Here is an 18742-nt window from a genome sequence, read left to right on the forward strand (position 1 = left end):
TGATGGCAAAGGGTGGAGATGTGGAGGCCCACATCAGTAACTTTAATAAATTGATTTGTAAGTTGCTGGATATGGTGGAAGTGGTCAAATATGAAGATCATGCATGTATGTTGTTGAATTCTCTACCGGCATCGTATGAGTAATTTAGGGACTCATTGTGCACCGAAAATAAAACCCTAAGTGTGGACACCATTATCTCAACCCTTCATTGAAAGGGCATGAGAAAGATAAACAGTGGCGTAGGGACATCTTCTGATGCACTGTTTACGAGAGGCAGTAATACTTATCGATGTACAGGATCTTTAAGAACTAGATCCAAATCCAAGTGCAACGGCAAAGGAAAATAAAGTGCTGGAATGGTGGGATGACTGGACATGTGAAGAAGGATTGTAAAAATCCTAAAGCAAAGAAAGAAAACGAAGCGGCTTCTTTTAGGGAGGCCAATGTTGTCACATTTGATGAAGAGACAAGTGGAGGTGATGTTCTGTCTATTTTCATGATCGAACACTTGTACAACAATCGTAAAAATGAGTAGATCCTTGACACAAGAGCGTTATATCACGTGACTCCTCGTTGGAGTTGGTTCATTAGTTACAGAGATTGCGATGGTGGACAGGTCTTTATGGGCAATGCAAATGCTTGTAATGTTGTGGCTATTGGTATGGTGAGCATTAAGATGTTTGATGGGATGAAGCATACTTTGACTGATATCAGGTACGTTTTAGATATGAAGAAGAGTTGATTTTTCTCGGTGCACTCAAGGCTATAGGGTGCAAGTTCACCGGTCATAATGGTGTCCTTAAAGTTTCAAAAGGAGCAATCGTGGTTATGAGAGCGCAAAAGCAAGGAAACCTTTATAGGTTGATCAGGAGCACTTCAACAGGTGGAGTGGCAGCAGCTATTACAAATTCCATGACTGCAAGTATATGGCATGCTCGTCTGGGCCACATGAGCGAGTGGGGCATTAAGATACTATCTGATTGTTGTCTGATTCCAACTTTTAAGAATTTTGATTTACATATATGCGAGCATTGTATATATGGTAAACAATCTAGATTCTCTTTTAAATGAGTGCTTGATTATGTGCACTTTGACATATGGGGGCCATCGCCAGAGGTTTCAATGGAGGGGGGGGGGGGGTCGTCATAGTTTGTTTCATTCAGTGATGACTACTCTCGAAATGTTTGGGTTTACTTCATTAAATGTAAATCTAAAGTTTTCACCATATTCAAACAATGGAAAGAAATGGTGGAAAAATAGTCAAGGTGAAAAATAAAGGTTTAAGGACTGACAATGGTGGAGAATTTAGTTCCACTGAGTTTAATAAAAATTGAAAGAATGAGGGGATCATTAAGCTCAACATAGTGTGCCACAGGTCCGAACAAAATGGTGTGGCTGCCCGGGTGAATCGAACTCTCTTAGAAAAGGGCCCGATGCATGTTGAGTATGCTATGTTGGGCAAGGACCTGTGGACATATGTTATTAACATGGCTTGCTATTTAGTGAATCGGTCTCCTTCTATGACAATTGAATGTAAAATTCTAGAGGAAATATAGAGTGGTCATAAGATGGACTCTTGAGATTTGCGCATATTTGGTTATGAGGCTTACTCGCATGTGCCGTTAGTTGAGAGAGATAAACTGGACCATAGAGCTAAAAAGTACATCTTTATTAGTGATGGTGTTAATGTGAAAGGTTATAGGTTATTCGACAAGGTCACGCGCAAGGTCAACACTAGCCGTGACGTCAGATTTGATGAAAGATCTCTATTCCACAATAATGATCAAGAGGAGCAAGATGAACCAAAAAGGTTGATCGTAGATGTCCAGATTGACATAGATGATACTTAGGCAGAGACAAATGTTTAGACAGAGGTATAGGAGCAGGTGGAGGAATCACCTGTGAGAAGAAATCCACTGCGTGATCGTAGGTTACCGACAAGATATAGGGATGACTCTAATATTGCATATGCCCTCATTACAAATGAGGGGGACCCGTGTACTATTCAGGAGCCTCTTGATGAGTCTGATGTAGAAAACTGAAAGGCAGCTATAGATGAAGAGATGAACTCTTTGTATAAGAACCACATATGGGAGTTGTTGATGGAGCTTCCAGTGGGATGGAAAGCGATCGGATGCAAGTAGTCATTCAAAAGGAAACAAGATAAATACAAAGCGAGGCTGGTAGTGAAGGGGTATGCTCAGAGAGAAGGAATTGACTTCATAGAGATATTTACGTCAGTGGTTAAGCAAGTATCTATCAGATTCATGTTGGCGTTAGTTGCCTAATATGATCTCGAACTGGAACAGATGGATTTCAAGACTGCATTCATGCAACAGGAGTTGGAAGAGAAGATCTACATGAAGCAAACGGAGGGCTACGAAGTATAGGGGTAGAGAAAAAGGTTTGCAGGTTAATGAAGTCATTGTATGGCCTAAAACAATCACATAGGTAGTGGTAAAAAAAATTTGATTATTTCATGTTAAGTCAGAAATTTACTCGAAGTGAATGCGATCACTGTTTTTATTACAAGACACTGAGATGAAAGATCCTAGTATTTTACATTGATAATATGTTAATCGTCAGTCATGATATGTCTGAATTCAACGTACTGAATACTTAGTTATCAGGGACGTTCGAAATAAAAGATCTGGGAGCTGCAAATAGCGTTCTTGGCATAAATATTCATAGAGATACGAAGAGGAGAAAGCTTTGGTTATCACAGGTAGAATACCTTGAAAATGTGATGATCATGTATAGGATGGACTAGGTAAATCCAGTGAGTGTTCCCCACACAGCTCACTTTAAACTTTCCTAAGAACAATGTCCTAAATCAAATGAGGAAAAACAAGTTATGTCTCATGTGCTTTATTCGAATGCGGTTAGCAGTTAATGTATGTCATGGTCTATATGAGACCGGATATTTTACAGGAAGTCGGTGTTGTGAGAAGATACATGTCAAACCCCGGCAAGCAACATTTAGAAGTAGTGAAATAGCTACTTCAATATATTTGAGGTACAAAAGATTACATCTTAACTTTTAAGAAGACAGGGGCAAAGTTGGTAAGGTATATGGATTCAGACTATGCAGGTAGTGTAGATTCTAGAAAGTTGACTTCAAGATACTTGTTTGTTATAGCGGGTGGAGCAATTAGTTGGATGTCGAAGCTTCAGTCTATAGTGGCTCTTTCCACGACCGAATAAGAGTATATGACAATGATAAAAGCATCTAAGGAAGGTGTTTTGTTGAGAGGCATGATAAATCAATTTGGGCTTCAACAGGAAGTTGTGCTAGTTAATCGTGATAGCGAAAGCGAAATAAATTTAGCTAAAATTTTTATTTATCACTCTCGTACTAAACATATTGTTGTTCGTCACCACTTTATCCAACAGGTGCTTGAAGAAGGAGGCGTGACTCTGAAGAAGATTCACACCAACATGAATCTAGGGGACATGCTCACCAAGGTTGTTCCTACAAAGAAGTTCAAGTTCTCTGCAAATTCTCTAGGTTTGGTAATGGCGTAAAAGGAATACGGAGTGTGCACGCGAAGAGTTGATGGAGCTATGATGAAAGGTAGAGATAAGAGGAGAGGACAACATGCTACACATTTGAAGATAGAAGACATTGTGGAGATTGTTGTATTTAATGTCTTAATTCAAGTCAGATACATGGTTTGTCGATACTATCGACAGTCTGTTCGATGTCACCTTCGATGGCATCAAATAGTACTTGATCCAATCGAGATTTTTCAGATTTTCTCCAGTTGGTCGCTGACCTATTTGGGCACCTTTTTCCAATGTCATCGCTGAATATTCGATTGAACCTTCAATGACATTGAACATGGATCGATGCAATCGAGATTTTATGAAAAATCGGGTTTATCTCTAGACATTTTGGGTGTTAGTTCGATGCCATCGAAGGGTGTTCGATGACATCTAACATTTTGCGCAGAATTTTGTGCATCCGCCTAATCTGTGAAATTTGTTTCCAATTTTATTTAGGATTCTCCCATGGGCTATAAGTATGGGTGTAAATGAGGTTAGGATGTATTCCAAGGGTTTCTAAATAGTTCTATTATTTTAAAGTGGGTAGACCAAGGGTGAGATTCGAGGTTGTTCAAATCGGGTAAAACTTTCTCTTTGTAATTTTTGCTTTCATAGTGAATTTCTGTTGCTTTGTGCCATGGTTTTTTTCTGAAAGGGTTTGCCATGTTAAATCGTTGTGTTCTTCTTCCTTTTGCTTGGTGATTTGGGATCGCTATCCTAGATTCATCTCTATGTGATTCTGCCGTTCTCCCAATAAGATATGCAGCTCACTATCACCTGGTCACAATCCTAAGATGGGATTGGTTGAACATCCTAACCTCAAATTCATGGATGCTTGTTGAAATAGGACTATTGGATATTTTTCATCTTTAACCGCATAATAAATGTCCTCCAAACCATTGTTTAGATAATAAAATAAGCTTAAAATTTGGTTCATGATACATCTACAATGGGTACCATAATTTGGATGGTTTAATTTGACTACTTGTATACTATGTATGGAATTTCTAAATCCGTGCATATCACCCACCGCACTACCATAGTATCAAAGTTTTTATAGATAATTCATCTGGTTAAAACTAGTCTGGATATGAATAAATCCTAAATTGAGAGCCTGTATTTTCATGTCTAGACTGATCTATTTAGTTATTGGAATGGATATTAATGGATACTCGACTAGTGGGTTAGCAGGGGGTGGGTCTAGATGTGTACCTAAGTGGGGGCATGTTTGACCCAGTGATGGTCATGATGAGGTCGATCACTGTCTTCCTTAAGGAGATAAGTACTCCGAATCCACATAACTTTCATGTACTCCTCATAGAGATTCCTCGAATCCACCATGAGAGATAAAAAGTAGAAATAAAATTTAAATAAATTCAAAATAAATTGATTGATAATAAAAAATGACTTTACAATCCCTTAAATAGTGATATGAACCATAGGAAGAAGCTTTAGAGTACCTTAAATAGTGGCCTAGTAAACTTACTACTTATAGAAGGTCATGATTTCCACTAGACTTCATGGTTTTTAGCCAAAAATAGTGTCCTATTTGGCTTAACCATGTTATTCTATTAAAGTTTCCAAGAACTTTTCATTTTGGACACAACTCCTAAACTCAATGGATCAAAAGTTATGATTGAATTAAAACATATTATAAATTGTAAAAAAAAAAATTAAAAAGGATTTTTGACCGTCAATATGATGGAATCTCAAAAGTTTGGCTAGGGAAACCCAGCCGAATAGGTTGGGTGGCTAAAGTATCTTCTCCTACCTCAAAATCATATATGGTACGTTGAATAACTCATTATGGATTGCGAGATACACTTGTTTTAAGGTTCTTACAGTTCGGATAACTTCCGCCTTCGATCGGGTCTTCTCTAGTCCATCTTTACCATGAAAGTGTCTGCAGCCTACTCTACATCAGTCCCCTCCACTTGAAAAGAACTCGTCCTTGAGTTCTCTTCCCACTTCAGTGCAAGATACTTGGTCAGGTCTGTGACATTGAAAGTATGCAAGATCTCCAAGTTATCTAGAAGATCAATAATGCAGGCGTTATCATTGATCTTTCGGAGGATTGACAATGGTCCAATCTTCTTGTTCTTCAAGTTGTTGTAAGTCCAGGTCTGAAATCTCTCCTTGCGTAGATGGACGATAACTTGGTTGCTCACCTCGAACACTTTTTGTCGCCGATGCTTATTTGCTTACTTCTTGTACTTGTCGTTTGATGCATCCAAATTAACTTACAACTCCACATTAATGCACATGATTTTGTCCTCCATTTGTTCTGCTACAACGCTCATACCTAAGAGCTTGGGCAAAGGGACCATGTCAAGTGTGTGGCGAGGCACTCAACCGTAAATAATCTAGAATAAGGACTTCCCTATCGAGCGGTTCACCATGTTGTTGAATGCAAACTCTGCTTGAGATAAGACCAAATCATACTACTTTTCTTTTTCACTTGAAATACATCGAAGGAGGTTCCCCAACGTCCAATTCATAACTTCAGTTTGCCCATCGATATGTGGGTAGTAGGTACTACTGAACTGAAGTTGTGTACCAAACTGATTCCACAAAGTTTTTCATAAGTAGCTAATAAACTTCATATCATGGTCAAAAGTAATGGTCTTGGGAGTCATGTGTAGCTGCATGACCTCACTAAAGAATAGATTCTCCATGTGTGTCATATTGAGGGTCTTCTTATATGGGATAGAGTCATCTATGAGAAACGATCTACCACCATGAACACCGAATCCATGTCTTGCTGTGTTCATGGGAGACCTTACATGAAGTCCATAAATAAGACTTCCCAATGGCCGTCAGGTATAGGTAACGTGGTGTAGAGACCCGTATTTTGAGACTGCCCCTTAGAGGTCTAGCAAACTTGACAGTACTGCACCGATCTGCCCACGTCACATACTAACTGTGGCCAGTAGTACCGTTCCTCAATAAGAGCTCACATCTTGTCCTGCCCAATATGTCCACTAAGGCCACCTCCATGTAGCTCTTGGATAATCCGCTCCCTTAGTGATCTTTTGGGGATGCATAGTAAATTCCCTTTAAAAAGAAAATTGTCTTGCATATGTAAGTCACTAGAGTGACCTTCTTACCATGTAATTCATGCATCCTTGTAGTCGTCATTGGCATATATGCCTTTTAGGTGCTCGAACTCGACAACCTCATTACTCTTGGTAAGTAACAAAGTTGCACGGTGGCTAAGTGCATCAACCCCTTTGTTCCGTTTCTTAGACTTATGTTTTAGCACAAACGTGAATTCCAACCAGAATGAAATCCACTTAGCATACACACGATTCACGTTAATTTGGCTATTAATGGATTTGAGAGCTTGATGGTCTGTATAAAGAATGAACTCCCGTTTAATTAATCAATGTCATCAATGTCACAGTGCCTAGACCACTGTGTACAATTCGAGCTCATAGGTTGACTACTTTTTACGTGCATAATTGAGCTTTTCAATTTAGAAAGCTATTGACCTGCCTTCTTGAAAAAAAACTCCCCGATTCCAACATATGAAGCATCATATTTGATATTAAACACTTTGTCAAAGCTGTGAATTACAAGAATCGGGGTTGTGGACAATTTGTGCTTAATTTTAGCAAAGTTCATGTAAGCTTCATTAGACCACTGAAATTACCCCTTTTTCATGCAATTTGTAATTAATGAATAATGATGATAAAATTCATCATGAATCAACGATAGAATGACGTTAATCCATGAAAACTTCGTACTTCGTGGATTTTTGTAGGAACCAGTCATTCCCTAATGACTCTCACACTTTCGTCGTCCACCTGGATGCCCATGGATGTCACAAAAAATCCCAAAAATAAAAGGCTATCGGTCAAAAAGCTACATTTTTTAAAATTGAGATACAACTTATTTTCGGTAAGCAGTTGAAGGACTTGCCTGAAGTGTTCTATATGACTTGCTTCATCCTGATTGTATATAAAAATATCATCGAAGTAGACCACAACAAACCGCCCAATTAATGGCTTTAGAACTTGGTTCATTAACATGAATCTGCTAGGCACATTTGAAAGACCGAAGGGTATGACCATCCATTCATACAACCCTTCATTGGTCTTAAAAGTCGTCTTCCACTCATCACCTAACTATATTCAAGTATGATGGTACCCACTCCTTAAATCCAATTAAGAAAATAATTTTGTACCCTCAAGCATGTCCAACATATCGTCTAGCCGTGGTATGTGAAATCTGTATTTTATGGCAATCTTGTTGATCGCCCCACTATCGACACATAGGTGCCAACACCCATCTTTCTTAGGAGTTAATAGGGTTGGCACAACCCATGGGCTTATGCTTTCTTAGATAAGACCCTTACGGATCAATTTATCTACTCACCCTTGCAGAGCATCACGCTGCTTCAGACTCATCCGACAGCGAGGACGATTGTGTAAGCTAGAATCGGGGACAAGGTCGATATGGTGCTGAATATCTCACATGGTAGGCAATCCATTGAGAAGGTTATTGGGCTAAATTTCTTTAAATTCATGTAGTAAGGGTTTTAGTTTTTCAGGGATGATGGTGGGCTTGAGTTCCTTCCTCTTTACAATTAATACATAGGCTTGTCATGTTTCTTTAGATTCCTCTACAAAGTCCCGTGTGGTTAAGAGAAAATGTTCCTTCACTTTAGAAGTTTTGGGTGGCTCCTCTAGATCCATAGGGGCTCATACGGTTTTCTGGTCGTACTTGACAAAGATGAACACATTATTTCACCCTGTATGACTGGCATCACGATTAGATTGGCATGGTCGACCGAGTAGAATGTGACAGGTCTCTATGTCAACAACATCGCATGCTACTTGGTCTTTATAATGTTTGCCAATTGAAAAATATATAGTACAATGTTCAATTACCTTCATCTCGCTAACCTTCTTAATCCAACCGATCGTGTATTGGGAGGGATGACGCTACGTTTTTAGTTGTAATTTCTCCACCATGACCTTGGAGATGATGTTCTCGCTACTCCTACTATCAATGATCATATCACAGACTTTTTGATTCACTGTACACCTAATTCGGAAGATGTTATGTTGTTGTAGGTATACCTCTTTCATTGGTGCATACAATAGTCGCCTCACGATGAGTGACTCTCCATGATCCTATGAAACCTAATATGTATCATCCACTTCATCCTCTGCGGAATGCTCCAATACATCAACATATAGGTCTTCATCAGAATCTTTAACACTACCATCATTGATGGCAAGGTTCGCTACTTATCATTGAGGGCAAGTATTTAATGGGTGACATGGTTGGCCACAATGATAATAAGTGTTCAACCTTGGCCAACAATAAGGATTTGAAATTTTACTCAGGCCCGCTGTTGTGGGTGTTACATGTTGAGTCCTAGATGGGCCACTCTCTATGTCATGGTTTGCGGTTGAAGGAGGTTTAGGACATCCTCCTAATGGTTATTTTTCCTAAATCCTACGTCGAATCTATCATGGGGGCCGAGTAAGGACTTTTGCAAGTTGTATTTCTGTCTTACCTGTCAACTAAACCGCTTCATCCATGGTCCCAACTGGGTGTATCTGAAATCTATCCTAAATCGCTTATTGTAACTCACCGATTAATCTTGTTACCTTATGTGATTCAGTTTCTGACAGGTCATTCCACGTTGCCAACTGTTGGAATTCTTCGGTGCAATTTGTGATGGTTCGATTTCCCTATTGGCAATTTTTATATTCTTGGAACAAAATCTACTCATAATCACTAGGAATGAATCATGATTAAAGGAGTCTCATTTGTGGCCATGATGAGATGGGCGTCTTGTTTTGTCGGGCACATGGGAGTTGTAATTACTCCCACCATGCTAAAGCACCAAAGTTTGATTTGAACGCTACTAATTTCACCTTTTTATATTCCGGCATGTCAACGTAATCAAAATATCATTCTACTTCGGCTAGCCAATAGAGAAATTATTCTATATATAAAAAACCATTAAAACTAGGAAGTTCGGCCTTACCTCGATAGTCTCTTTCAGCACGATCTACTTGATCTCCTCCATGGATTGGTTGTCGGGCAAAGATGTCGTCGATGTCCTCATCGCTAGAGCTCGACTCATGTTGTATAGCCCTACGATTCACCACTAGTAGTGCCCTATGGAAGTCTAAGTTGTATCGTACAACAACCACAAGTGGTTAATCATCGTCCTGGGCTCGTAGCAGAACTAGCGTATCCACAAGATAATCGAGGGTTGCATGTAGCCCTTAGATGGTCAACTGACTCTCCTGGTAGAAAGCTTCCATTATTTATAAAAGATGACGAATCCCTAGATCACTATCCATAGGATTTTGCTCCATAGTGTCATTATTTACCATCGGCATGAGGGGGATCCTCGCTCTAATATTGAACTAACGTAGGGATGGGCATGATGAGGTCGATCACCGTCTTCTTCAAGGGGATAAGTACTGTGAATCCACAAAGCTTCTCTGGAATCCTCACAGAGATTCCTCGTATCAACGAGGAGAGATAGAAAATAGAAATAAATTCTAACTAAATCTGAAATAAATTGATTGATAAAAAAAATGAGTTTACAATCCCTTAAATAGTGATATGAACACTAGTAAGAAGTTTCAGAATCAAGATATAACTCAAACTCCCTAAAATCGTGACTTATTATAAATAGTATACTTACTATTGATGTTGAAATTTGGTCATCCATGTTAGACTTATTGAGTACCTGCAAGAACCAATCAACACTGAGGACCCTGGCTATGATAAGGGGACCTTCCGATGCTTAAGTTAAAACTGGGGATATGGGTCAAGTCGACTTAGGATTTTTGTGCATACCTCTCATTGTAGATGGGGTCTCTATTAATAGCTTTAGTTACGTAGATGGAAAAATTTCCTTTGTGGTAGGTGCGTATCATAGAATGGATCTTCTTCCTGACTTTTCACCCTTATCTTTCTGAGATCTCGAGCAAGGATCTTGGGGAAATCTTGCTATAACAACATCTCTAAGTGGTCAGCCTCTAAGGAGTTCAAAATTAATGACTGAGTTTAAAATCACAGGAGGGTTGTCGAGGTCCATGATTGGCCATCAATGACCGAGGTTGACCTCGAAGTCAAGTTGGTGGAGGTCCTATAGACTGAGCAAAATTACTGATCGTGGTCAGGATCCTCCCTTAAGGTCGAGTCGGTACACAGTCACTGGTCGCGATGGTCGGATGTTGCTAAATACCCCATTGTGCTCAGTCCTTAGGCCGATCGTCGGAGCAATGCTCGGTAGTAGAGACCAACCTAATCTCCTCTTTCATGGTTTACCTTTCTTTTATGTTGGTCGATGCTTAGCTTGGATAAGTGTTCGGTCGGTGGCAGGGGGTCGAGCTCTTACCCAACCTCCATTACTTGCGTTTTGCACTCTTCTACTCCGGATGTTTTGCTCAGCCCATCATTACCCAAACAGTAGCCCCCTATTTTTGAGTGCTCTCTACAGGCTCTGGAAGTATATGCACTACAGGGTATCGCCTGAGTGCAGGATCTCATGCGTAAGTGGTTGGAGGTCGGAAGATTTCATTATCATAATAGAAAGGCGGTGGGCATGGGAACTATGGCAGATTCACTAATGATAGTCGAGTAGCTCGAGACGGAACATACTATGACATCCTTTCATTTTTAAACATGTAATGGGATGACACCTGTCTTTGCCTCGGTACTCGGACCGGTCTGTGAACTAGGGGTTGTCATGTGGTCCACAGGGGCGCTAACATACGACGCATCATCTCCTCAGATCTCATCATTAATTGCTAGTCATTAATGGATCAACCATGGAATTGGTTTAAAAGGAGCAGGGAGCGACTTGCCTTCCTCACTTTCTCCCTGCCTTCCCTAGCTTCTTTGCTTCTTCATCAGACCAGGCAATTTTCAGTAAGTTAGAAATCCCTTTGTTAATGCTTTTTCAGTCTGTTCTTCATCTTTTTCGGCTTTCCTCCTTTTATTTGTACTCTGCACAGGATGTCATACCTCTTAGATAGGTAGTCGGTGTTGGGAGCATTTCATGGTGAATCTAATCCCACCACTAAGGACTCCCAATTGAATAGACCCTCCCCTCCTTCCTCTCGAATACCAGAGGGTCAGGAGGCAGAGACCCCTCTCCCATCAACTAGACTGGATGTCCCAACAACTATGGGACCCCAAGGGGTTGGGACATTTGGGTTAGTCCTAAGGGATGCTGACCTGATTAGGGTTAGGTCAAAGTATCATATTCCCGAATCGATGGTGCTTCGGTCGCCTAAACTAGGGGAGCTCCTATGCCATCTTCATGAGGGAGAGGTAGCCATATATATAGTGACTATGCAGTGTGGTATTCAGCTCCCTTTAGATCCCATAGTACAAGGAGTCACCGCTGCTCTGAAATTGGCCCCAGGCCAGTTGATTCAAATGCATGGAGGGCATCTAGGCTGGTATTACTTTTCAGCTTGGGCAAACCAGGGCCAGGCTCTTGTCACCGGCAATCCTTCTTCTAATAAAGGGTGGAAGAATAAGTGGTTCCTTGCACTGAGGGAGTGGGTAGCCCCAGCGAGTCGTGTTCCCACCAGATTCACGAATCTAGGTCGGGAGTTGTCAATTTTTAGAAGATAAGTCAGAGCATGTGTGCTTTTATTCATTGATTGGTGCTTATCTACATGTAGTCCTTCCTTGTTCACAACTCGGGCTTTGTTCGTGTCAACTCGAGAAAATTACTCGTGCAAAGCTATAGGGCACTCCCGGGAGGAGTTGGAAGAGAATGATCACTCCTCAGTCCCTTTATCAAAACGACCTTTCTTCAGTTGCTCTCGAACCGACAAATACAATGTGTTTGGTCAAGCTCTTCGCTTTTATATTTGAGAATTTATCCTGTATTTAACTTAGTTATCTTTTTTGTAGATATGTCTGATCATCCTCGCCCTACAATGAAGGTGAGGCTCCCTCCTTCAGCCGAGATGGAACAACTAAATAAAGCTATAAAGATGGGGGGTGCCTCTTCCTCAGCTCGCCAGGGTGGGATGTCTGACGATGCGGTGGGCAAGCCCGCGCTTATTGTTGGAGTCCCGACCACTGATGAACAGTTCATGGTGGCCATAGACGAGGCATTCCTCGAGGCCTTTGTTCGTGTCGTCTCTCCTCCACTTGCGACGGCTAGGGAGGTGGTCGACTTGAAGCATTCCTCCGTTCGGGGTGAGGCTCTAGTGGAAGGAGTTCCTACTGCCCTAGCTGCCCGTGAAGCTGAGGAGGCCAGTAGGTCGAACTCCTCGCCGGGCCCTTTGGCTTAGCTAGTTGAATGGGTGCCCCACCACATTTCGAGGAGGACATTGTAGCACTTTCGGCTCTCCATCGGATGGATCTGCTATGCGATGTGACGGCCTCTCTCATGAAGGTATGGCAGGGATTATGCTTTTCAATTATACTTTCCCTTGGTTAGTGGATTCTTGACTTTATTTTTATCTTTAGGTTGCTCCTGATCTACTGACTGCTTGTCGGGTCTTCTGAGTGGTCGAGCAAGGTTTTGAAAAGTTGTAGGCTGACCTCCAAACCAAAGTCATTAAGCTCGTGACCGTCACGTCTAACAAGGATGTGACTATGGCCCAGGTGGAAGCCCTATAGGGGGCTTTGCATATATCAGGGGAGGATTGGAAGATTCTAAGGGCTCAATTAGAACCTTCAGGAAGGTGCATCGAAGCAATCTGTGCTAAAGGATCTGAGGTCATGCTTTTCTTATCTAGCCAATTAGCTAAGGTTGAGGCCTCCATTCCTATGGTATAGGCGGCAGCGGTGGAGGCGTTCAAGGCCTCAAAGGAGCGATCAGAAGAGCCCGAGGATCACTTCAGCATGGGTTATGCATGATGGAAGGAACTTGTAAAGTTGAAGTATCCAGAGCTCGACCAAGATGGCCTCAGTGACGAAGCTATTGAAGCCCCCACTCCAACTGAAGCCAGGGTCAAAGACCTCCCGTGAACACTCATTGTCAAAAACTCTCTTTTATATATTTATTTTTGTTAGCACTGTAATATCCCTTTCTTTTTAACGAAAAGATGCTCCTTTTGCATTGATTAATCTTAAGTGTTATGTGGATGAATTACTTAGATGAGTTCGTTAGATCAAGCAAAGTAAAACAAATAGACCAAGCAATGTAAGATAAGTTGATTGATAGAATTGATTAGCCAACTACATGATAGTAGACATAGTAGTAGGTTGAATATCAAGGACTATCCTCCTTAGTCCCTCAGCTCGAATGGTCGATTTTTGAATGAAATTCTTCTCTTAATCTGTGGAAGTTTCTTTCTCGGTAGAACTCATTATAGGGACGAGTAAATAGGCTGACCACTCAATAGCTGATCGAGTAGTAAGAGGATTCTTTTTCTCTTGCACTAAAGGAAGTCCTCAGTTGACCACGTAGTTCAAGTAGTAGAAAATGCACAAAAATAATTCTCCCCCAACCCGAGGAAGTCCCTTTATTGTAGAATTTGTAAAGTAGATAATACAACCAGATCATTCGGAGCTCATTTTTCCCTTTGAGAGGGGGAAGTTTCCCTAGTTGAGGAGATCAGCCGCTTCCAGTCGAAGGGTTCATGCCTTCACTGATAGTAGATCTTCAAGTGTTAGGCTTTCCATGGGTGCTGCAAGGGTTGTCCATCCATATCCTTAAGTGGATAAGATCTGGGCCGCATAGTATCGGTGAGCTGATGGATCCCTCCCAGGTTAGTCCTAGTGTGCTGGAACCATGCTTCTTGGTGTTCTAGGAAGTTTTACATAGGACAAGGTCTCTTACTCAAAACCTTCTCAGTTTGACCTGGGAGTTGTAGTATTGAGCAACTCGTTGCTAATGAGTGGTTATCTTCAATTGTGCTCGTCCTCTTTCTTCCTCGAGCAGATCTAGTCTCAGAGCCATCTACTCAGTGTTTTGGTTTTCATTAAAGGAAATGACACAAGCAGTTGAGAGTCTTATTTCAACCAATACTACGGCCTCCACACCGAAGGCTAGCTAAAGAGAAAGGAGTCTGTCCCGTCGAAGTTCCACCAATAGTTTGATACGCCCATAGGAAGTGTGACAGTTCATCGGCCCATGCTCCTTTGGAATTCTTGAGCTTAGTATTGACGTGGTTTTTGATAATCTTGTTGACCACCTCAACTAGCCCATTAGCCTGGGGGTATCGAGGTGATGATTAACATTTTGAATCTCGAGCCCCTCACGCATACCTCGGAATCGCGCAATTTTGAATTGTTTGTCGTTGTCCAAGACAATAGTCTATGGGACCCTATACCTGCAGATGATATTTTTTCAGACAAAGTTGGTAATATTTTGTTCAGTAATTTTGGCCAATGGTTTGGTCTCAACCGATTTAGTGAAGTAATTAACCACGGCAACAGAAAACTTGGTCTGCCCCCTGCCCATTAGCAATGGGCCAATAATGTTGATTCCTCACTAGGTGAGCGACCACGGGTTGGTTAAGGGATTTAGCTGCTCGAATGGCCATGGGAGTTGGCATTTTTTGCATTTCCTTGCATATTGTTTGACATTCTCTTGGATGGTCGGCTAAAAGTATCCCTACCAGATAACCCTATGAGCGAGGCCTCGGCCGCTGGAGTGGTTACTGCAGATTCCTTCGTGGATTTCTCTGAGGACGTACTCGGCTTCTTCAGGTCGGAGGCACCTTAGGTATGGTAAGGAGAACCTATTTTTTTTGTAAAGGATGTCTCCTATCATAATATATTGGGCCGTTCTATTTCCAATCCTTCGTGCCTCGAGCTTATCGTCGGGTAGCTTGTTCTCCTGAAGTTAATCAACGATCGGATCCATCTAGCTTGGAGTTGATGCAACGGGTAGGACCATTTTCAGGTCAAGCTTGTCAATGCTAGGCTCTTGTAAAAATTTAATGGGGATTGACTTCGGGATGTCGTCATCAGCCATTGCGGCTAGTTTTGCCAGTGCATCTGACCTAGAATTTTCTGCTTTGGGGACTAGGACGACCTTGTATCTATGGAAGTTATTGATGAGTTCCCTCGCATTCTTAAGACTCCTACTTTGCTTGATATTTGCTAATGATCTGGTTGACAATGATTTGTGAGTTGTTGTGGATTTTCAAAGTCCGAGCTCCCATTGCCATTGCCAACTTGAGTCAGGTGAGCAGTGCCTCATATTCTGCCACATTGTTGGATATTGGAAATCCAAATCTTAAGGCATATTGTGTGCAGGTTTGGTTGGGTGCTTTGAGAACTATTCTGGCCCCACTGCCTTTAGAGTTGGAAGACCCATTGACATGTAAGGTCCAGATCTTCTAGTTGAGCTCACCTCTTATGTGGGTAGGTTCTTACAAGTGCTCACCATTGGTGAATTCAGCAATGAAGTCGGTCATTGCTTGGCCCTTGATGTGGGCTCGAGGTTGATATTTGTTGTCGAACTCAATGAGCTCGATTGCCCATTTCATCAGTCTCCCAAGGACTTTGGGCTTTTAAAGTAGTTGATGAAGAGGCTGAGTGGTTGGGACCACAATAGTATGGGCCTGGAAGTAGGGGAAGAGATGAAGCAAGGACACAACCAAGGCTAAGGTAAGATTCTCGATGTCAGGGTATCTAGTCTCGGCCAGGACCAGTGTCTTGCGTCCGACCTCTGGAATGAGGGCTGAGATTACCACTACAACAGAGACAACTACGTAGAGTAGTAAGGGCTCTCCTTACTTGAGCTTGGTGAGCATCAAGGGCAAGTCTAAGTATTGTTTCAGTTGCTGGAAAGCTCGTTCACAGTTCTCGGTACATATTGTTTTCACCTTGCCTTTCAACCACTTGAAGAATGGGAGGCACTTGTTGATAGCTTGGGATACAAACCTGTTGAGGGAAACAACCTTACCCATGAGGCACTAAATCTCCATCATAGTCCTGGGTGAAGTCATGTTCAATAGTGCCTAAATCTTGTCGGGGTTTGCTACGATCCCCCTTTGATTGACCATGAAATCGAGGAATTTTCTCATGCTCATGCCAAAGGCGCATTTTTCGGGTTTAGCTTCATTTGGTATATTTCCAGAATAGTGAACGTCTCCTCGAGGTCAGTTACATAGTCTGCTTCTTTGATACTCTTTACTAGCATGTCATCGACGTAATCCTCCATGGAGTGCCCAATCTGCTTAATCTAATATCTTGTTAACAAGTCACTAATAAGTCGCTTTAGCATTCTTCAGTCCAAAGTGCATCACCCTGCAGTAATAGAGCCCTATGTCAATGATGAAGGTCATCTTTTGCTTATTGTGCAAGGGCATGATGATCTGGTTATGGCTTGAATAGGCATCCATGAAGCTAAGGAGCTCATGCCTTGCTGTGCTGTCGACCAGTTGGTCGATTCTTGGGAGAGTGAAACTATTCTTGGGACATGTCTTATTCAGGTTTGTGTAGTCGACACATACCCGCAATTTTCCATTCGACTTTTTTACTAGCATAGCATTTGCAATCCAGTCAGTGTAGTAAATTTCTTCAATGAAGCCAGCTTTGACGAACTTACTCACCTCTTCTTTGATGATGGCATATCGCTCCGATTCGAAGGCCCGTCATTTCTACCTCACTGGTTGGTGGTCAGGATTACCGTTCCACCTATGAACCATGACCTCTGGCTTGATGACGTGTATATCTTGATGGGACCACATGAAGACATCGGCGTGTCACTTCATAGACCGATGATCTCCTCTCGTTAGCCTAGGGATAATAATGAACCAACGTGAACCACATGGGACGAGTGTGCTTCGTTAATGGGGATGGTCATCATGTCTTCCACGGGAGATCCTCTCTCGTGTGATTCTTCACGAGGGTCGAAAGAGGTGATAGTCATTGTATGTTGTCGAGCTTGAACCCTTAGTGCTATTGAGTAGTACTATTGGGCTTCGTGCTAATCACCTTTAACTTGTCTAACCTAAATTTCATTTCTAGGTGATATGTAAATACCATTGCTCTCATAGTATTGAGGGACGATTGTCCTAGGATGACATTGTAGACTAAGGGATAGTCAACGATAAGGAAGTCAACCATTAACATCATCTAGTCGCGACCTTCCCAGCAATCATGGGCAGTAATATGCTCCCTTCTGAGATTACTCTCTCTCCTATGAATCCATGCAAGGGAGTTCGGACTGGGTGTAGCTGAGACCTCCTAATCCCCATTTTGTCGAAGTTGGGGGTGTAGAGGATATTGACCAAGCTACCAGTGTTCACAAGGATCCAGTGTACCTTATGGTTTGCCACTATCATCATCATGACAAGAGCGTTGATGTGAGAGTGTTGGATTCCTCGAGCATCTTCCTCAGTGAAGGTCATGCAACAGGGGAGTAATTTTTGCTCCTTGAGAGACTTTGTTGTGAGATTGATGTAGTGTTCCAAGCCGTTGTTGCTAATACTTCAGGCATGGGTTCTGCGGGCTCTGTTCGAATCTCCTCCTCCTGCAGGCTTGTTGAATATGGTGTGGATTTATTAGGGGTGCACATGGTTCGGTTCGGTCCAGTTATGGGGTTAAACTGGAACCCAACCACTCCTTACGGTTCTAGGATTTTCGGAACCGGAACCAGATTGTTAGCACCTTAGAACCGAACCGAAACCGGACAGTGAAAACTGGTTCTGTTCCAAATCAGTTCCACGGTTCTGGGCTTTTTATAATCCAACTCAATTGCATGTTCTATTTTATAATTTAGCCCATGTCCATTCATGTTCTGATCCATTTGATGAATGGTTTAGATATAGTATATGGCGTCAAAAAATACATTTATGAAAACAATCAAAGGGTGCAGTGTAAACCATAAATCATGAGTCAAATATACAACTAAAATATATTGTAAACTCATGGTTCCAAGTTCGGTTCCATAGTTCGGTTCCAAGTTCAGTTCCACAGTTCGGATTCACAGTTCAAATCCATGGTTCGAATCACGATTCGATTTGGTTCTACATATCTCAAAACTGGAACCGAACCGAACCAAATGGTTCTTTAATTTTTGGAGCTGGAGTTGGAACCGGTGCACTCTAGAACAGGACCAAACCGAACCGTTTGTTCAGTTTCGGTCCGGTTCTACCGGTTCGATGTGCACCCTTAGGATTTGTCATGTGGCTTCATTACTATTCCCTTTGCCTTGTTGCCTATTCCTCTAATCTAGTCACTCTTTCTTCCTTCTATTGACATACTCTTGCATATGCCCATCATGAATGAG

This window comes from Magnolia sinica, chromosome 7 (genome assembly GCF_029962835.1).
Source record: "Magnolia sinica isolate HGM2019 chromosome 7, MsV1, whole genome shotgun sequence".
Classification (NCBI taxonomy): Eukaryota; Viridiplantae; Streptophyta; class Magnoliopsida; order Magnoliales; family Magnoliaceae; genus Magnolia; species Magnolia sinica.